Below are 15,695 nucleotides of genomic sequence, written 5' to 3'. Positions count from 1 at the left end.
AATATGCATTTATGTCTCCTCAGCGAAAAAACTAGCATTTCAGCTCACTGCAGGATCAATATATATTGAAACATTTGTTCTTTTTGTCCAGGACACATGCAGTCATATTTTTTCAATCCATCCGTTGGATCATGTTATACTATAGGTGTGTTGGTTCAGTATTTTTTTCACGATTTTTGAAAACTTTTACACTGTCAAAACCTTTACTTGTTCTGTGGCAAGCTATTGTAGAAAATGCTACTCCTATATATATATATATATATATATGTGTGTGTGTGTGTGTGTGTGTGTGTGTGTGTGTGTGTGTGTGTGTGTGTGTGAAATTGAATGAATTTAAGAAAAAACAAAAAACATGGGCTATACAGGCTCCTTATCGTTGCCATCAGCAAGCAGACGGCAAAGCTGCCACGTGGCAGCTACCTGTGTAACCTGAGGGCACTGGCTGGCCTATTTGGTTATTTTGTCGTCCGCTGGCAGACGACAAAGACCATTGCACCTTTGCCGTCTGCCAGCAAACGGCATAACATGCCACGTGGCAGCACCTGGGGGCTGGCCTATTTGGTTACTTTGCCATCTGCTGGCAGACGACAAAGGTGCAATGGTCTTTGCCGTCTACCAGCAGATGGCAAAGCACGCCGTTAAACCCTTAACGGACCTAAGCTGGCACATGTTGTTGGAAATATGCCCTAGAGGCAATAATAAATTAGTTATTATTATATTTCCTTGTTCATGACAATCGTTTATTATCCATGCTATAATTGTATTGATAGGAAACTCAGATACATGTGTGGGTACATAGACAACACCATGTCCCTAGTAAGCCTCTAGTTGACTAGCTCGTTGATCAATAGATGGTTACGGTTTCCTGACCATGGACATTGGATGTCGTTGATAACGAGATCACATCATTAGGAGAATGATGTGATGGACAAGACCCAATCCTAAGCCTAGCACAAAGATCGTAGTTCGTATGCTAAAGATTTTCTAATGTCAAGTATCATTTCCTTAGACCATGAGATTGTGCAACTCCCGGATACCGTAGGAATGCTTTGGGTGTACCAAACGTCACAACGTAACTGGGTGGCTATAAAGGTGCACTACAGGTATCTCCGAAAGTGTCTGTTGGGTTGACATGAATCGAGACTGGGATTTGTCACTCCGTGTGACGGAGAGGTATCTCTGGGCCCACTCGGTAGGACATCATCATAATGTGCACAATGTGATCAAAGAGTTGATCGCGGGATGATGTGTTACGAAACGAGTAAAGAGACTTGCCGGTAACGAGATTGAACAAGGTATCGGCATACCGACGATCGAATCTCGGGCAAGTACAATACCGCTAGACAAAGGGAATTATATACGAGATTGATTGAGTCCTTGACATCGTGGTTCATCCGATGAGATCATTGTGAAACATGTGGGAGCCAACATGGGTATCCAGATCCCGCTGTTGGTTATTGACCGGAGAACGTCTCGGTCATGTCTGCATGGTTCCCGAACCCGTAGGGTCTACACACTTAAGGTTCAATGACGCTAGGGTTATAAAGGAAGTTTGTATGTGGTTATTGAATGTTGTTCGGAGTCCCGGATGAGATCCAGGACGTCACGAGGAGTTCCGGAATGGTCCGGAGGTAAAGATTTATATATGGGAAGTCCTGCTTTGATCACCGAAAAAGTTTCGGGTGATATCGGTAATGTACCGGGACCACCGGGAGGGTCCGGGGGTCCACCAGGTGGGGCCACCAGCACCAGAAGGCTGCATGGACCAAGTGTGGGAGGGGACCAGCTCTAGGTGGGCTGGTGCGCCCCGCCACCAAGGCCCAAGGCACAGGGAAGAGTGGGAGGGGGCAAACCCTAGGGCAGATGGGCCCTAAGGCCCACCCCAGGTGCGCCTCCCCTCTCTCCCCCTCTAGCCGCCACCCAGATGGGATCTGGGGGCTGCCGCCACCCCTGGGCATGGAACCCTAGAGGGGGTGCAGCCCTCTTCCCTTCCCCTATATAGAGTTGAGGTCTAGGGGCTGCCCAACACATGAGTTTCTCTCCCTCTTGGCGCAGCCCTACCTCTCTTTCTCCTCATATCTCGCGGTGCTTGGCGAAGCCCTACTGGATTAGCACGCTCCTCCATCACCACCACGCTGTTGTGCTGCTGCTGGATGGAGTCTTCCTCAACCTCTCCCTCTCTCCTTGCTGGATCAAGGCATGGGAGACGTCATCGGGCTGTACGTGTGTTGAACGTGGAGGTGCCGTCTGTTCGGCACTAGGATCTACGGTGATTTGGATCACGATGAGTACGACTCCTTCAACCCTGTTCTCTTGAGCGCTTCCGCTTAGCGATCTACAGGGGTATGTAGATGCACTCTCCTTCCCCTCGTTGCTGGTTTCTCCATAGATAGATCTTGGTGACACGTAGGAAAATTTTGAATTTCTGCTACGTTCCCCAACAGTGGCATCATGAGCTAGGTCTATTGCGTAGATTCTTTGCACAAGTAGAACACAAAGTAGCTGTGGGCATTGATTTTGTTCAATATGCTTACCGTTACTAGTCCAATCTTGTTTCGACGGCATTGTGGGATGAAGCGGCCCGGACCGACCTTACACGTACACTTACGTGAGACAGGTTCCACCGACTGACATGCACTTGGTGCATAAGGTGGCTAGCGGGTGCCAGTCTCTCCCACTTTAGTCGGAGCGGATTCGATGAAAAGGGTCCTTGTGAAGGGTAAATAGCAATTGGCATATCACGTTGTGGTTTTTCGTAGGTAAGAAACATTCCTGCTAGAAACCCATAGCAGCCACGTAAAACATGCAAACAACAATTAGAGGACGTCTAACTTGTTTTTGTAGGGTATGCTATGTGATGTGATATGGCCAAGAAGAATGTGATGAATGATATGTGATGTATGAGATTGATCATGTTCTTGTAATAGGAATCACGACTTGCATGTCGATGAGTATGACAACCGGCAGGAGCCATAGGAGTTGTCTTAATTTATTGTATGACCTGCGTGTCATTAAACAACGCCATGTAATTACTTTACTTTATTGCTAACCGGTAGCCATAGTAGTAGAAGTAATAGTTGAAGAGACAACTTCATGAAGACACGATGATGGAGATCATGATGATGGAGATCATGGTGTCATGCCGGTGACGATGATGATCATGGAGCCCCGAGGATGGAGATCAAAAGGAGCAAAATGATATTGGCCATATCATGTCACTATTTGATTGCATGTGATGTTTATCATGTTTATGCATCTTATTTGCTTAGAACGACGGTAGTAAATAAGATGATCCCTCATTAAAATTTCAAGAAAGTGTTCCCCCTAACTGTGCACCATTGCGAAAGTTCGTCGTTTCGAAGCACCACGTGATGATCGGGTGTGATAGATTCTTATGTTTGCATACAACGGGTGTAAGCCAGATTTACACACACGAAACACTTAGGTTGACTTGACGAGCCTAGCATGTACAGACATGGCCTCGGAACACAAGAGACCGAAAGGTCGAGCATGAGTCATATAGTAGATACGATCAACATGAAGATGTTCACCGATGATGACTAGTCCGTCTCACGTGATGATCGAACACGGCCTAGTTGACTCGGATCATGTAATCACTTAGATGACTAGAGGGATGTCTATCTGAGTGGGAGTTCATAAGATGAACTTAATTATCCTGAACATAGTCAAAAGATCTTTGCAAATTATGTCGTAAGCTCGCGCTTTAGTTCCACTGTTTAGATATGTTCCGAGAGAAAATATAGTTGAAAGTTGACAGTAGCGATTATGCGGACAGTAGAAAGCTTATGTCCTTAATGCACCGCTCAGTGTGCTGAACCCCAAACGTCGTTTGTGGATGTTGCGAACATCGGACATACACGTTTTGATAACTACGTGATAGTTCAGTTAAACGGTTTAGAGTTGAGGCACCAAAGACATTTTCGAAACATCGCAGAACATATGAGATGTTTCGAGGGCTGAAATTGGGATTTTAGGCTCGTGCCCACGTCAAGAGGTATGAGACCTCCCACGATTTTCTTAGCCTGCAAAATAAGGGAGAAAAGCTCAATCGCTGAGCTTGTGCTCAGATTGTCTGAGTGCGACAATCACTTGAATCGAGTGGGAGTTGATCTTCTAGAGATAGTGATGTTTCTCCAAAGTCATTGCCACCAAGCTGCTAGAGCTTCGTGATGAACTATGACATATCAGGGATAGATATGATGATCCTTGAGGTATTCGCGATGTTTGACACCGTGAAAGTAGAAATCAAGAAGGAGCATCAATTGTTCATGGTTGGTGAAACCACTACTTTCAAGAAGGGCAAGGGCAAGAAGGGATACTTCATGAAATGGCAAATCAGCTGCTGCTCTAGTGAAGAAACCCAAGGTTGAACCCAAACCCGAGACCGAGTGCTTCTGTAATAAGGGGAACAACCACTGGAGCAGAATCACCCTAGATACTTGGTAGATGAGAAGGCTGGCAAGGTCGATAGAAGTATATTGGATATACATTATGTTAATGTGTACTTTACTAGTACTCCTAGTAGCACCAGGGTATTAAGATACCGGTTCGGTTGCTAAGTGTTAGTAACTCGAAATAAAAGAGCTACAGAATAAACGGAGACTAGCTAAAGGTGAGCTGATGATATGTGTTGGAAGTGTTTCCAAGTTTGATGTGATCAAACATCGCACGCTCCCTCTACCATCAAGATTAGTATTAAACCTTAATAATTGTCATTTGGTGTTTGCGTTGAGCATAGACATGATTGGATTATGTCTATCGCAATACGGTTATTCATTTAAGGAGAATAATGGTTACTCTATTTATTTGAATAATACCTTCAATGGTCTTGCACCTAAAGGAATGGTTTATTGAATCTCGATTGTAGTGATACACATTTTCATGCCAAAAGATATAAGATAGTAATGATAGTACCACTTACTTGTGGCACTGCCATGTAAGTCATATTGGTATAAAACGCATGAAGAAGCTCCATGTTGATGGATCTTTGGACTCACTCGTTTTTGAAAAGTCTGAGACATGCAAACCATGTCTATTGGTGTATACGCATGAAGAAACTCCATGCAGATGGATCGTTTGGAATCATTTGATTTTGAATCACTTGAGATATGCAAATCATACCACATGGGCAAGATGATTGAAAAGCCCTGTTTTCAGTAAGATGGAACAAGATAGCAACTTGTTGGAAGTAACACATTTTGATGTGTGCAGTCCAATGAGTGCTGAGGCATGCAGTGAATATTGTTATGTTCTTACTTCACAGATGATTCGAGTAGATGTTGAGTATATTTACTTGATGAAACACAAGTCTGAATTATTGAATGGTTCAAGTAATTTGAGAGTGAAGTTGAAGATCATCGTGACAAGAGGATAAAATGTCTATGATATGATCATAGAGATGAGTATCTGAGTTACGAGCTTTGGCACGCAACAAAGACATTGTGGAAATTGTTTCACAATTAATACCGCCTGGAACACCATAGTGTGATGGTGTGTCCGAACATCATAGTTGCACCCTATTGGATATGGTGCGTACCATGATGTCTCTTATCGAATTACCACTATCATTCATGGGTTAGGCATTAGAGACAACCGCACTCACTTTAATAGGGTACCACGTAATTCCGTTGAGACGACACCGTTTGGAGAAACCTAAGTTGTCGTACCTTAAAAGTTTGGGGCTGCGACACTTATGTGAAAAAGTTTCAGGTTGATAAGCTCGAACCCAAAGCGGATAAAATGCATCTTCATAGGACACCCAAAACAGTTGGATGTACCTCCTAATTCAGATCTGAAAGCAATATGGATTGTTTCTTGAATCGGGTTCTTTCTCGAGGAAAGGTTTGTCTCGAGAATTGAGTGGGAGGATGGTGGAGACTTGATGAGGTTATTGAACCATCACTTCAACCAGTGTGTAGCAGGGCACAGGAAGTTGTTCCTGTGGCACCTACACCAATTGAAGTAGAAGCTTATGATAGTGATCATGAAGCTTCGGATCAAGTCACTACCGAACCTCGTAGGGTGACAAGGATGCATATTACTTCAGAGTGGTACAGTAATCCTGTCTTGAAGATCATGTTGCTAGGCAACAATGAATCTACGAGCTATGGAGAAGCGATGGTGGGCCCATATTCCGACAAATGGTTAGAAGCCATGAAATCCGAGATAGGATCCATGTATCAAAACAAAGCATGGACTTTGGTGGACTTGCCCGACGATCGGCAAGCCATTAAGATAAATGGATCTTTAAGAAGAAGACGGACGTGGACGGTAATGTCACCGTCTATGAAGCTCGACTTGTGGCGAAGAGTTTTTCACAAGTTCAAGGAGTTGACTACAATGAGATTTTCTCATCTGTAGCGATGCTTGAGTCCATCGGAATCATGTTAGCATTAGCTGCATTTATGAAATCTGGCAGATGGATGTCAAGACGAGTTTCCTTACCAGTTTTCGTAAGGAAAGGTTGTATGTAATACAATCAGAAAGGTTTTGTCGATCCTAAGGATGCTGAAAGGTATGCTAGCTCCAGCGATCCTTCTAAGGACTGGAGTAAGCATCTCGGAGTTGGAATGTACGCTTTGATGAAATGATCAAAGATTTTGAGTTTATACAAAGTTTATGAGAAACTTGTATTTCCAAAGAAGTGAGTGGGAGCACTATAGAATTTCTGATGAATATATGTTGTTGACATATTGATGATCAGAAATGATGTAGAATTTTCTGTAAAGCATATAGGGTTATTTGAAAAGTGTTTTTCAAGTGAAAACCTGGATTAAGCTACTTGAACATTGAGCATCAAGATCTATGAGGATAGATCAAAAACCGCTTAATGGTACTTTCAAATGAGCATATACCTTGACATGATCTTGAAGGTGTTCAAGATGGATAAGTCAAAGAAGGAGTTCTTGCCTGAGATGTAAGGTATGAAGTTAAGACTTAAAGCTTGACCACGGCAGAAAAGAGAGAAAGGACAAAGGTCGTCCCCTATGCTTTAGACGTAGGCTCTACAGTATGCTATGCTGTGTACCGCACCTGATGTGTGCCTTGCTACATATCTGGCAAGAGGGTACAAAGGTGATCAAGGAGTGGATCACCAGATAGTGGTCAAAGTTATCCTTAGAGGAATAAGGATATGTTTCTCGGTTATGGAGGTGATAAATAGTTCGACGTAAAGAGTTGTGTCGATGCAAGCTTTAACACCTATCCAAAACGACTCTGAGTAGCAAATCGGATACGTATAGTGGAGCGACCATTTGGAATAGCTCCAAGTGGAGCGTAGAAGCAACATTTACAATATGACCTAGAGATTTGCGAAGTACATACGGATTTGAATGTTACAGATCCGTTGACTAAAACCTCTCTTACAAGCAAAACATGATCAAACCCCAGAACTCTTTGAGTCTTAATCACATGATGATGTGAACTAGTTTAATGACACTAGTAAACTCTTTGGATGTTGGTCACATGGCGATGTGACCTGTGAGTGTTAATCACATGGAGATGGCGATGTGAACTAGATTATTGACTCTAGTGCAAGTGGGAGACTGTTGGAAATATGCCCTAGAGGCAATAATAAATTAGTTATTATTATATTTCCTTGTTCATGACAATCGTTTATTATCCATGCTATAATTGTATTGATAGGAAACTCAGATACATGTGTGGGTACATAGACAACACCATGTCCCTAGTAAGCCTCTAATTGTCTAGCTCGTTGATCAATAGATGGTTACGGTTTCCTGACCATGGACATTGGATGTCGTTGATAACGAGATCACATCATTAGGAGAATGATGTGATGGACAAGACCCAATCCTAAGCCTAGCACAAAGATCGTAGTTCGTATGCTAAAGCTTTTCTAATGTCAAGTATCATTTCCTTAGACCATGAGATTGTGCAACTCCCGGATACCGTAGGAATGCTTTGGGTGTACCAAACGTCACAACGTAACTGGGTGGCTATAAAGGTGCACTACATGTATCTCTGAAAGTGTCTGTTGGGTTGACATGAATCGAGACTGGGATTTGTCACTCCGTGTGACGGAGAGGTATCTCTGGGCCCACTCGGTAGGACATCATCATAATGTGCACAATGTGATCAAAGAGTTGATCGCGGGATGATGTGTTACGGAACGAGTAAAGAGACTTGCCAGTAACGAGATTGAACAAGGTATCGGCATACCGACGATCGTATCTCGGGCAAGTACAATACCGCTAGACAAAGGGAATTGTATACGGGATTGATTGAGTCCTTGACATCGTGGTTCATCCGATGAGATCATCGTGGAACATGTGGGAGCCAACATGGGTATCCAGATCCCGCTGTTGGTTATTGACCGGAGAACGTCTCGGTCATGTCTGCATGGTTCCCGAACCCATAGGGTCTACACACTTAAGGTTCGATGATGCTAGGGTTAGAAAGGAAGTTTGTATGTGGTCATCGAATGTTGTTCGGAGTCCCGGATGAGATCCAGGACGTCACGAGGAGTTCCGGAATGGTCCGGAGGTAAAGATTTATATATGGGAAGTCCTGCTTTGATCACCGGAAAAGTTTCGGGTGATATCGGTAATGTACCGGGACCACCGGGAGGGTCCCGAGGGTCCACTAGGTGGGGCCACCAGCACCAGAAGGCTGCATGGGCCAAGTGTGGGAGGGGACCAGCTCCAGGTGGGCTGGTGCGCCCCCCCCCCACCAAGGCCCAAGGCACAGGGAAGAGTGGGAGGGGGCAAACCCTAGGGCAGATGGGCCCTAAGGCCCACCCCAGGTGCGCCTCCCCTCTCCCCCCTCTGGCCGCCACCCAGATGGGATCTGGGGGCTGCCGCCACCCCTGGGGAGGGAACCCTAGAGGGGGCGCAGCCCTCTCCCCTTCCCCTATATATAGTTGAGGTCTAGGGGCTGCCCAACACATGAGTTTCTCTCCCTCTTGGCGCAGCCCTACCTCTCTTTCTCCTCATATCTCGCGGTGCTTGGCGAAGCCCTGCTGGATTACCACGCTCCTCCATCACCACCACGCCATTGTGCTGCTGCTGGATGGAGTCTTCCTCAACCTCTCCCTCTCTCCTTGCTCGATCAAGGCATGGGAGACGTCACCGGGCTGTACGTGTGTTGAACGCGGAGGTGCCGTCTGTTCGGCACTAGGATCTCCGGTGATTTGGATCACGACGAGTATGACTCCTTCAACCCCGTTCTCTTGAACGCTTCCGCTTAGCGATCTACAAAGGTATGTAGATGCACTCTCCTTCCCCTCGTTGCTGGTTTCTCCATAGATAGATCTTGGTGACACGTAGGAAAATTTTGAATTTCTGCTATGTTCCCCAACACATGTGCCATCCAGGCACTTTGTAGTCTGCTGGCAGACGACAAAGATGCAAAGGTCTTTGTCGTCAGCCACGGACGGCAAAGAGCCCTTTGTCGTAGTCTATTCAGCCGGACGTGTTGCCGTCTGCTGGTTGACGGCAAAGCCCTTTGCCGTCCGCCAGGCATGCCTTTGCCGTCAGCCATGACAGACGGCAAAGTTCCTGATTCTTATAGTGGATGTGGTTGCACATGCATGTTAGGCTAGTTTAGCGGCACTTCGCTTTATTCCTAAAGTTAAAAAACCACCACACCTTTTGATCCATCATAGCCACGTTCATTTCCATCATCATAATTTATACCAAATTTTTATTTTTTAACAGAGAAAGGCGCACGAAGCGCCAACATTTTATTCAACTCAATAATATCTTACAACGTGAAGTACATAGCCCTGGAAATTGAAATTGGAAAGGAGGGAAACTACACGCAAGGCCTATTTTTATGAGTTGAAGCAAAAACAACTAATGTCAGTTTCTATAGAACTTCTAAAAAACTGGCGAGCCACTAATTCCATCACGTCCTTCACATCTCTCTTGTTTCAAAACATTGTTTTCGAAAATATTCCTACCTCCAACTACACAATCAATTTTTTTTACAACATCACTCTTGGGCAATAAATTTCTCCCAAGAGGTTTTGTAAATAGTTTTGGAGAAGCTCCCGGCTTTGTCCCAAGTATGAGCATTGGGGTTATAAGGATTGGGTATCCTTTATCCTATATACCTATGAGAGTGATCCTCGCTAACTTATTTATCTCAACATGCAAGCATGTCACATCATCATACAGTTATGGATCCGATAAGACTCACCTCAACATGCAATCATGCATGGGAAAAGACCCAACACCACATGCAACCATGCATGGGAAAATATTTCTAATTCTATTATTCTACTTATATTCGATAAACATTTTACTAATATACATAATCAAATATAATCAGTTGTGTTTTTAACTTTGGTTCACATGATACTAATCTAAATATTTCTATTCCACACAAACCAATTTCATCGATTAATGTTCACGAATTTCCAAACTTGTTCCCAGATTAAAAAATCACGAAATTCAAAAAACGTTCATCAATTGGAAAAAGTTTTTTTTATTTAAAAATGTTCATAAATAAATTTTAAAATCATGAATTAATATTTTTATGAATTTAAATCTTTTTATGGATTTTAAAATAGGAAAAATGAAAAGAGAAAAATAAAAGAAAAGAAAACTTAAAACCGAAAGAAAAACACATAAAAATGTTCACGAACTAGAAAATCAAAAGAAAAACTAAATGGAAGAAAGACATGATTTTTTTGAGAAAAAACCGGTTCAAGGAAGTTTCTAGAACATTCCTAAAACCGGCTGGAAAACAACCCAGAAAAGCCCTGTAATGGGCCGGCTCATGTAGGTGTGCGTTTCTTCCGTATCCACTGACCAGCATGCTAAATAGGATTCGCCATTTTATTAGCAGGTTAGTCCTCATGAAAATCAATGGTACTTAGAGATCACACTGCACATTTTCTGAACTATGCATGTTGTTGTGTTGGACAGTTGATGTACACGGCAACAATGGTTATAAACACGAGTCCTCTTTTGTGTCTAAATAAAAAGGTAACGTTCCTGTCAGTTCCTCGAAAATGAAATAGTTCGTATATACTCCCACCATTTTGGAACAAAATCGAAGGATTTTGTATCGTCCGGCTAGTGAAGTTCCTGCAAAGCGAAATGAGGCAGCTCGATCGCGAGCTTTGAACCACCAAGGTTTCATTTCACGAACCAAGTCATGTTGAACCGAGTGTTGCTGACGTTGTGCTCTACTTCAGTAATCTAAATGCTTTTATATATCTTTACAGAGGGAGTAACTCCCAAGATCTGGAGCAATTGGAACTGGCTGGAACACGAAGCACTTGTAGCACAGCAGCCGACATCATGGACGGCCAAAGGGAAAAGCTTAGCACGCGTGTGCGTACCTGCGCACGCAAGTATTCTCGATTTGTATATAAATAAAAGCCCCTTTGACTCGGCATATGCATTATGATTCTGCTTTTCTCCTTTTGAGGGATGGATGCCCACGGTCACGGCAAGTGGACGCCTCCTGATCAAAGTCAACCCACAAGCTAAGCTAAGCTAGGTAGCACTAAAAGGAAAAGTTTGCCTCATGCTTGCACGCTAATACATGTACACTGGAGCACAACACAATTTTTTGAGCTGAAAACTGTAGGGGGGGCGGTACAATCCGTGTACGAGCATGGCAGATCGTGCCAGCCATGTTAACGGGCACAGGTCGGGTCAAAATCTGACCCCTGTATCCTGGAGGTGCCAAGCTTAACAATATGCTGGTAATCGTAGTAATTGACGGGCAGGTCGCTGCCGACAGTCATGTTGCTTATTACTGAAAGCATAACCATCCAACCTATAGTTTGATTCTTCAAATAGGTCACCCCAGTTGTTATGAACAGTATGTTTGGTAACTGGTTGAAGGAAGTTTCTTCCTCACTTGAAGCGCACATATGATTTGGTGTTTATATATCCTTCTCCGTCTAGAGGACGCGGGATCTATTTATAGAGTTTGGGTGCAGGCCGCGCGACCGGAAATGGCTGCAACGAATTTCTTGAACTGGATTTGATAACGAACCAATAACACGATTGCTGACTTGAGTCATTTGTTACTACCGGATTAGATTGAGGGTGTTGCTCCAATTTTTATTCTTTGTACTTTTATATTACTCTCTAGATGTTGGTTACTTTAAACTTAATAAAATGTGCTTGGTGACGGACACTTAAAAGATGGTTATTGATATCATTATTGCAATTCCTTTTTTTTTCTTCGAAAAATGAGCCTCTACATTGATTTCTATTATTGAAACCACCAATTTTCACAAATACTAAGTAAAGAAGACAAAAGAAGACATGAAGCTAGGTCACCAGGTCCACATTACAAATACGGACATAATACGTAGATCATCGCAAAACAACCTAGATAGAGTTGAAATATAGGGTGGGCCTTGGGCCCATCTAACAATTTTAAAAAATCTCCAAGGGCTCATGTGGGTTATATGACAATGGATGTGGTGAAAATTTCAGTCTCATAACGCTAGTTGAAGAGAAGTTGGACCTTCTTATAAGAGATTCTCTTCCACATGCTATTGGATCTTAAGAAGAGAAGTGGTTCCTGCGTGCTCCTTCTTCGCCGCAACAGATCGCATCTGCCTCCACGCGCACCCGTCCCACTATTCCTTCCTTTGGTTTGCTACCATCAGTGACTCATCCTGTCCACCGCGTACACGGTTGACGGGAGCGTCATCTTCATCGTCGGCATGTCCACCGCCAACGACACTGACCATCTCGCCGCAGAGGAGACCACCGATGTTGCCGCGGCGGCGGCGGTTTTTGTCTGACCTATTGGAGTGTATAACTCGTTTACCCCACTCCTGTTTATTTATGTGTCTATTGTTTACATAGTTCAAAATGTGCTTATCTGGATCGTAATCAACAAGTTATTAATTCTTTCAATGTCATGCTCATGATTTATTCATGGATTACATTAATCAAAATATTGCTACTAATATACTCAACAGATAGCAGTAAATGAGCACTAAAGAGGCTGGGGAGATGAACAAGCCATCAATGTTGGAGAATTAGCCTACGCCAGAAGTAATCCTAGGAGTCGTCGGAGCCCACCCATGTCTTTTGTTGTAGTCTTGTAAACCTCCGTCATAACATACTTGATCTTCATTGTCTAAAAAAAAAACATACTTGATCTTCATGACTCCTTCAATGTTTTTTTATTTTTTGCCTTTGGCTTGTCTGTAAGAATTGTCCAGTTGGTGAGGTAATGACAAAAGTTGAAGATCATTTTTTTAATCATAACATGCTGCATTTCTGATTCATGATTGGAACATAAATACCTACAAAGTTGAACATATTGCATCTTACTCGAGTCCGATGACAACAACATGTTTGTTTTACTGGACCACCTATTCCACGGCTGACTGGTTTTTCTGTTTCGGCCGATTTTGAACCGGGATTGATATCCAACGGATGTCCTTCATTTTCAACCTCTCGATACACATTGTTCCTCTTCCTCCTTGCAACGACAATTCCTCTAGCCACAGCCCAATCGCCCCGCCTCCGGCGATTTCCTATCTAAGCCCTCGTCGGCGATCCGTCTCGAGCTCGGCATCTATCTAATGCGAAAATAAAAAGGTCCCTCACCTTCACCGGTCAACCCACATCCTTGCCTCCACCAACGAGGTCCTGGCGCGGCCTCATCTCACCCGCACGCTGTGGCCGGCGGCCTCGCCCCCATCTCGGCATCGGAGCGCCACACTATTCTATCTTCCCTGGAATCGACTGATCCAAATTCGTTTTATCAGCAACTAATAAATGGCAAATGCATCTTTTTATAGGTCAACTTTACTACCGGAATTGTTGTTTGTATGCCAATCCATTGGCTTGGCGGGGCACCGGGCACGGCGACCGATAAAAAGAAGAGATCGAGGTCTTTCCAAGCAAAACTAAGCAGCATCTTTGCCCCCCAACTGCAGCAAACTCGGTCGCAGCGTACGCGTCTCCTCGATCGCGTAGTACACATGCGACGACATGCCGCCCGGTGCTACTCGCCTACGTCCTAGTGCAATTCATGCGTGTCATGTCGCCAGATCCACGAATGCCGGTGGTCCAATGTGCATGCGGTCGATCGCTTGGGTTAAGCTCCAAGCCAGGCTGCGCTTTTGCATGCCTGCATGCCCCGGCCCTTTCCTTCGTCCATTCGCATTATATATATGTACTTGGAGAAAACTTTAGCAAGTACTCCAACGTAGAATACTGCGCTGGCACACTGTATTGCACTTACTGCCATGGTTTAGCGAGGGTTCACGCTACGCGTTTGACATTTTGTGCGGGCATCGTTGATTGATCATTCCCTTACCTTCTCGGGAGACGATCGAGCTGGGTTACTTAGCTTTGGAAGGTTATGAAAAATGCTGGGTTAAATATTACTAGGCTTGATTAATCTAAAATGCAGGTAGAGTAATAAGTACTCTAGGTGCTAGCTAATGTGTTTTGTCATGTTCTTTTTTTTAACACAGTACAAACGCAGATGTCGTGGGAACGATTCCGACAGTAGAAAGGGGTAGGATAAACGAGCATGATCTATCAAGATGGAAACAGGTGAGGCAATGTTTTTAACGAGTTCAAGTCTCTTGCGGTGCCCTATGTCTCATGCTCAAGAAAGGCTTTCTTTTATCTCAGCATGAACAAGGAGTTACATGGAGTTTTAGAGAGAGTTGGAAGAATGAAAGCGAGGACCCTGAGCTATGTGGCGGGGTGGCTTATATAGAATGCGCCACCCCTCACCTCTTATGTTACAAAGTGGAGCATCAATGCCATTGTCCTTAATGTCGCCCATTAAGATAATAATCAATTGCTCCATTCATCAGTGATGGCGCTTCAGATGCCTTGTATGACTGTTGGCCTCCGCTTATCCGAGTGAGTCATACGACTGACTAATTGACGGTCATCCAAATGGATGGTATGTTGATTTGTGTGAGTGATGCTGGCCTGGATGTCGTCCGAGTAATGTTAACATAGATGTCATGTTTGGTAGTATGAAATTGATTCGGGCCCATCGGTCATATGGACCCTATGCCTTATGATATTTTTGACCCTCTATGTGCCTGCCTACCTGTTATGTGTATCCCCAACAGCAAACACTCATACATATGCACATACACTCATCTCTATGAACGCACACGCGCACACCCTCTCACTGTGAGCACCTCCAAGCGACTGAGCCGGCACATCATGTTGAGATTGACGAAGTAGCCATAGATGCATTCGTAGTCGACGAAAATGTCTCCTCCCACTGAAGGTATAAGTACTCTAGGGCTAATGTGCTTTGTCACGTTGCTAATTGCTACGACGATAGCTCTCTAACCTACCCTTCACGTCAAAATAGGGAGACAAAAGGGATGAAACAAATGTGACCAGTGAGGATCAGGAGGATGTACAAGACCTGTGTCAGAGTTTGGCACCAAAAAGAAATCCACATTCTGCAATTTTTTGTTTCTACAAGTTCTTTTATAGGAAAGATAATTTGCATATCCCAAATTACCGCATAGTGTATATTTCGTCTCTCAACTAATTTTTGCGTAACCTTCACCCTAACTTATGAACACATGGTGGCTTTTGTGAAAGTAGTAAAATACGGTCAAGGTCATGGTTTTGGCAACGTAACGAACACATGTGGCGATCGATCCTACACGACATTGAACATTCTCCCCCCTCTCTCATCATCGCCTCTGCTTTCCTCTCTACTTTGCATGCCCATCA

Source organism: Triticum dicoccoides, chromosome 6B (assembly GCF_002162155.2).
Source record: "Triticum dicoccoides isolate Atlit2015 ecotype Zavitan chromosome 6B, WEW_v2.0, whole genome shotgun sequence".
In the NCBI taxonomy this organism is placed as follows: Eukaryota; Viridiplantae; Streptophyta; class Magnoliopsida; order Poales; family Poaceae; genus Triticum; species Triticum dicoccoides.
Note: the sequence above shows the minus strand (reverse complement) of the source record.